General features: G+C 43.6%; 2 long non-coding RNA genes across 2 annotated transcripts; both read left to right on the top strand.

The window, feature by feature from the left end:
* Positions 1-287: 287 nt before the first annotated feature.
* Positions 288-1,839, top strand: LOC147337734 (uncharacterized). Its single transcript, XR_015124933.1, has 3 exons — positions 288-598; positions 798-885; positions 1,595-1,839. It is a non-coding gene; the product is annotated as an uncharacterized LOC147337734 (long non-coding RNA).
* Positions 1,840-2,869: 1,030 nt separating this feature from the next.
* Positions 2,870-3,596, top strand: LOC147337733 (uncharacterized). Its single transcript, XR_015131386.1, has 3 exons — positions 2,870-3,023; positions 3,097-3,267; positions 3,347-3,596. It is a non-coding gene; the product is annotated as an uncharacterized LOC147337733 (long non-coding RNA).
* Positions 3,597-6,404: the final 2,808 nt, after the last annotated feature.

The raw sequence follows: 6,404 nt of genomic DNA, 5'->3' as shown, positions 1-6,404 counted from the left end.
AGAATTCAGTCAAGGCCTTGAGCCATAAACAGACATCACGCACAGACATTGTTTTCATAACCAAACCATTTTAGAGCTTATTCCTAAAATCTACATAAATGCCTTCTAGGTGACATATAACACATTCTAAGTAATCAATGGCTCCTCATAAAAATTATGCATTGGGATGTTTGTGTGCAGCATTTTGCATATCAGCATATAAGCAAAGCATTCTTCATTGCATCAGCGTGTGTGTGTGTGTGTATGTGGATCACTTCTCAGTGAATCAGCATTCCAATCAGGGGCGGAGCGTGGGGGTGGCTTACGGGGCTTAAGCCCGGGTTGTTTTGTCAGAAGCCCGGGGTATTTTGGAGTGTAATTTTTTCATAGTTAGATGCCTGGCTGACAACTGTATAAAACAAAAAGTACACACAATATTCGAAGCACATAGTGCACACTGTGGGAATTTACGACTGTGCGTGAATCCCCCCCTGATATTGGTATGATCCAAGCTCAGGCACTAAGCGACTGAGCGAGGGGGCGGGGGGAGCTGCTGCCCGTGAGTGCGCTGTTGGAGAGACGGAGCCAGCCATACTAAGGAGAGCTTAAGTTTGACCAGGTACCAAAGCAAATCATTCGTACCGTACAAATAATGTAAATATGACGGTGCATCACGAAAGATTGATATGAAACTGATCACTTGACCAATATTATTTTACTTGCTCTTCAAGTAAATCAACAAATGGCGAAATGAAAAGCCGAACAAATGCTATTTTTTAGAGAGTCTTAGCTTACGTGTGTTTATTTCATATTTTCAGTTCTTACCCTCCCCGACTAATTCGGTTTCAGTTATGTACTGAAATATAAGAATGGACATTAGAGGGTTCTTTCAAAGAAAAAACTCAGGTAAATGTTATTTTATATATTGTGCTTTGTATGTTGTTCAGTATATTTCTATGCAAAACAAGAGGGATTTCAGTACACAGCAGGATATTCACATTTGTAACCAGATATTTACATACACTTTAGGGAGAAAACATAAAAATTTTTACTGTACAACATCAATTTAGAGTAAACTTTTGTTTTAGATAAATATTGAAATATATTTTGAATTAGTTAAATGTCAGAATAAAGAGAGACAGAGCTGTCTATTTTTTATCACTTTCATTAAATTTAGGAGTACATATACACTAAGTTTATTGTTAATTAATAAGAAAACTCCAGAGGATTCCATTCTGAGCTGAAGAAGCTTCTGATAGGTTAGTAGAGTCCATGTGAGTAAATTGGTGGCACAGCTGTGGATGCATATAAGGCAAAACACAAAGCCTGTTTCTGTGACATGGGAAAATCAAGAGATGTCAACCAAAACACCAGGAAAAGAACTGTGGAGCTCCATAAGTGTGGCTCAGTTTGAATACAATTTGGTGCCATTTGCAATTAAAAAACACAGACAGTTTCTCTCTTTACTCTTAAAGTTAACAAATATGTTTTTATATTTATCAATCTAAAAAAATAAACATTTAGTCTGATTTGATGTTACAATTAAAAAAGTGTTTGTTTTGATCTGAAGAGTTTGTAAATATCTGGTTTCAACTGTATATTTGATGATTGTCAGCACAAAGAGAGAGAGAGAGGAGCAGAGATTGAGATGGAGAATGAGGACAGAACAGAGATGAACAAGAGCAGGTGAGACACACATGTTAGTCAAATGGTTGCTTACTAAAAGTATCACCGTATCATAGGTACTCATGTATCTCGTACCTAGTGTTTCTTTTTAGGTTTGCTATTTTTCAAATTCTATATTTATTAAGTTCTGCAGGCTTGTTTGCACAACAAGGCTAAATAATTATATAAACTTTTCTCAATCTAAATATTGTACTTTGGTAGAATTAAATAAGTGTAGTGCAGGTCTATGATGATTTTTAGTGCTACTATCATCTAGTTCTGATTGTGGTTATGTCTTGGTTAAGTCCCCCCCCCCCCCCCCCCCTCAAAAAAAAAAAAAAATCCCACATGCATACTACCCTTTAGGGCTAAGCCCCGGGTGTTTCAAATGTCTGGCTCCTCCTCTGATTCCAATGTGTGTGTGTGTGTATGTGTGTGTGTGTGTGTGTGTGTGTGTGTGTGTGTGTGTGTGTGTGTGTGTGTATATGTGTGTGTGTGTGTCATTTCTCACTCACTCAACGAGTGCACGTGTTCATGTGTGTATTTCACTTCATTCTGAATCTGTGTGTTTGGAGACGTGTGTGTGTGTGTGTGTGTGTGTGTGTGTGTGTGTGTGTGTGTGTGTTTGTTTCTCTTCATTCTGAGTCAGTGCATGTAGATGTGTGTGTTTGTGTGGGTGTTTGTGTTCATCACTTTCCTGTTCTGGTGTTCTGGGTAGACCACGGCCTGAAGCATGCCCTGGGGTCCTGCCCCCCTCCTTTTCAGTTTGTTTGCGACCATTGCTGCTGCTGCTGCTGCTCAAAATTCAGTCCGTCCTGGTTCTGACCCCAATTGGGGCAGTCCTTTCTCCAGTGTCGATGTTCACCGCAGGTGAAACCTGCATCTTCTTCTGTGTTTTTGTCCATTCTGAGGTGCCTTCTGTCCTCAGTTACTCCTCTTGTCTCGGTCACGCCCTTTTTCGCCACCCGATCATCCGTGTTGGTCCATCACTGTCCTGCACAGTGTGAATGCAAAGTTATCAAGGTCAGCATTCTTTCGCTCGGCCTTACTTTTCATTCGGGCTTGGCGGGCGTCTCGTCACAGCTCTGTCAGCTGACGCAGTCTGGGAATTTTCCCCCGTGTAGTGAAACGGGCCTTAGGTTTAGTGCTCTCCGTCTCGGCTGCATGAGATCACATTCCTGCAGGTCTGTTGACATTCTCAGGTTGTTGTTGTGTGTCATGGTCTGGTTGGGCACCTGCAGGTCTCAGACAGCGGCTCCTCCTCCTTTAGGCGGAGTCCGGTTGCCCCTCCCTGGCTGACCACCTGTGAGCAATCGTGCCAGCGGTATATCAGACCTGCGCTCTCAACCACTCATCGCCTGAGTATCTGCTATTCCCATGTTAGTTCAGTGGAGCATCCTAAACCTTGTCTTAACGCCGTGTGATGACTGACCTGTCTTTTCTTGTCCTCAGCGATAGCACCCGGAGTGGAGATCTTGTTCCCCTCGCTCCCGTCCTCCTGGACCTGGGCCGCCAGCTGCTCACACAACGTGGCCTGCCGGCCCACTGCTCACCTGCCTGCCTCCCCACGCCTCGACCGCTTCCGGGTTTTCCGCTCCACCTGTCCCCTCCATCTGAAACCAAGTAAGGCAATTCAATTCAACTGCGGAGGATTATTGGTTGTCTGCTGGATCCCTCTGATCGTGATCTCCTCTTGTTCCAGTGCCCCGGCCCCTACCTAGTCCTGTTTCTACCTCCCCGCTGTCCCCGCTGTTCAGCCGTCTCCTAGAGGTGTCTAGGTCGCCCTCATTATCACAGACGAATCCTACGCGCCACTAGTGTGGTGGCGTCGCTTTGTGTTTCACCTTTGTTTTCCTGTGGGCGGAAATAAATCATTTGTTTTCTGTCACCTCGCTTCCGGGTTGGTTTCTGCGCCTGTGTCCATCCCTGTTCCCTCGTGCCGTTGAGCCGTGACAGTTGTGGGTCCAGCTGTTGCAGCATTTGGTCAGTGTCACGTATGGGGGAGAGCAGGAGTCCAGTCAGCCTCGGCTTTCAGGGCCGGCAAAGCAGCCTGTAATTAAATATGTATAGAAAAAACAAAAACAAAACAAAACAAAAACAAACGAACAGGAAAATGATGTTGTGTTGGCTGTGTTATTCAGAGGGGAGACACACCGGGACCAGGCCCTGTGTCAGCCTTCTCTCCCCCTTTTTTTTTTTTTTTTTTTTTTTTTTTTTCTCTCCCGATATAATCAACTCCTAACCCACCAAGTTGACAGGACAACACAAGTACATATTAAAATTCTTAAGATCATGTTTAAAAACCCAAAAAAGGAATTTTCTTTCATTCAGTAATCACTTTTATTAATCAATCAACAGAAAACATGTCACAATTTGACTCTTTTTACCACTAAATTTGTTGCGTCTTGCCTGGTTGGTTAGACCAGTGTTCCTTTTTTTTTTTTTTTTTTTTAGTTAAATTGTTGTCCTGCAACCCAGAGGGTTTCTTTGTCAGTAATGTATAGACTTCATCATTTAAGTATGTTAATTTTTCTTTAACCTTGCTGGAAAATCTTCACGTGTTCATGAGTGTAAGCTGTTTCTTCATTGCGTGTATGTGCATTTGTATAAAAGCAGGTTAATTTTATCTTTTCTCAAACTAGGCGTTACCTTAAAAGGAGCCTTTCTCTCAGATTTCTCTGCTTGTGTGTGTTTTTGTTTCACCTTTTTGTTGTGATGCTCCGGACGCCTTCCCAACCTCCACAAGTCCGTTGGCCCCAATTTTATGTGTTAAAACTTCTCTTAATTTCTCCTCTAATTCTCTCCTCGCTGCTGTCTTTTTCACAGCTGCTGATTCGTGCTGGGTGTGGTTCCCATTACCTATAATTTTGCTTCGGCCGCTGTGCTTGTGGGGGCAGTTGGTCCAGGTCCGCAGCTTCCTGTATTAACACACTAAGAGATTTATTTAATTTCATTTTCATCACTGTTAAACAGATAAGCAGGCAACCCGCCTACCTTGACAGCGTAAACTGTACGCCAGTCTCCCAACACATTCCTCTCTGTACTCCTCCATAATTCTCCACTGCACACCTCTTACTATCTCTCCTTTTTATTTTTATTACACCACAGAGTAATACACCCAATTATGCCCGTCTATCTCTATGTGGCTCCAAATTCCCTCTTTATTTTAATTTCACACTCGTCAGGGGACAGGCACACAACAATTTCAACCACTGAAACGAGGAATTCAACCTTTTTATATTTCTTTACTAATCTAGACTCAACCTTTGTTCGCAAAATGTGTCTTGTTCTAGTCCGGAATAAATGTGAACCCGTGATTACACGGCCGTTCCAGTGTTATTTCCGTAGCTATGCGGGGGCCCTCACCTCCCCAAGTCACCACCTCGGCACCCGGACGCCGCCGGTCCTGCCCGCGCGTCCACGAACAGGAGGGTCGCCACTCCATAGGCAAAATGTTCCACAGGTACACTAGGCATCAACCTTTGATCCTAAAATGTGTCTTTGCTCTAATGTCCTCCTAATCAAACACATCAACCGTCACTGTCACTGTGTTCAGACTTCACACACACAAAAAGCACACTCAGAGCGCGCCTCACCCACGGCCAGAGCGCGCCTTACACACACAGCGCGTTACACCATCAGTGTGACACACAGAGAGCGCCTCTCATCAGCAGAAATTTGCACAGAAACCTCTGAGCTCAACTATTAGATCTTCTTAAAGCACACTGCACCATAGACCAAAATACCCCTTTCTCTGCACTTATGACCGCCACCACGGGGCAAAGTCGCATCATAAAAGTGATGCTTGCATCCCCGAAGTTATACCTGACATCATAAACCAGGTGTTGCTATGTACTAAATTTTTACTTTGTATTATGACCGCAGCCCTTTATACTCGACTGACGCCACAAACCACCGTCAAAACCTCTATCCAATGTACTAAAACTAGCACCAACCACTACTGCACTTCACGGCCGCACCACCGGAACACGCCGTATCATAAACCAAACCTACGGACGTGTTTCGCTCTCGCGTTGCCAGCGTTCAACTGCACCGTGAAGCCAGCATCTGCTTTTCCTTAAATCAACTTCTATTTCATAGCCGGCAAAAGCCAGGACGTCACTGACACCATAAACAAAATAAACAAACCTCGACTTCAATGTACTGGACTAATGGCCGCGTCTTCAGAAGAAATTCTAACGTATTATTGCTACAGAAGCCAGTATTAGACAAAATTAAATGTGGAAGGTAAAGTGGCTGCAACTAGTCCAACGTAGTATGTTATTAGTATCTCGGTAGAAGCAGTTTACTGCAACTAGTCCAACGTAGTATGTTATTAGTATCTCGGTAGAAGCAGTTTATTTAACACACTGGAATTCAGCCTCAACTTATGTTGTTAGTATCTTGCGCCAAAAACCAGACACCGACAAATTTACTGTGAAAATACATGTGACTCAGCGAACAGATTAATTTGGAAAGCCCAATATGCACATTTGGTATTTATAATACAACAGGCTGTGCTTACCTTTCTGTTTTAGGCCGGCCTTCTGTTCACTTTGCCCCACGATCTCACCAAAGGCCAAATCTACACCTCCTCAGCACACCAAAGATCCGGGTCACGGCACCAAGTTGTTGAATTCTCCCAATTCTTGGAATCTTTGGGCTGAAGGAGGGACAATACTCGGTGTATAAATGCTCAATCAACAATCATTTATTTCCATACAATTCAACAGTCAGAGCATTACAACGTCCGGACAGGA

The sequence above is a fragment of the Aulonocara sp. 'chitande type north' Nkhata Bay genome, linkage group LG2, assembly GCF_057382095.1.
Source record: "Aulonocara sp. 'chitande type north' Nkhata Bay isolate Kocher_YH1m ecotype deep benthic linkage group LG2, A_spYH_male_GT1.1, whole genome shotgun sequence".
Classification (NCBI taxonomy): Eukaryota; Metazoa; Chordata; class Actinopteri; order Cichliformes; family Cichlidae; genus Aulonocara; species Aulonocara sp. 'chitande type north' Nkhata Bay.
This window is presented reverse-complemented; position numbering and strand designations above follow the sequence as displayed.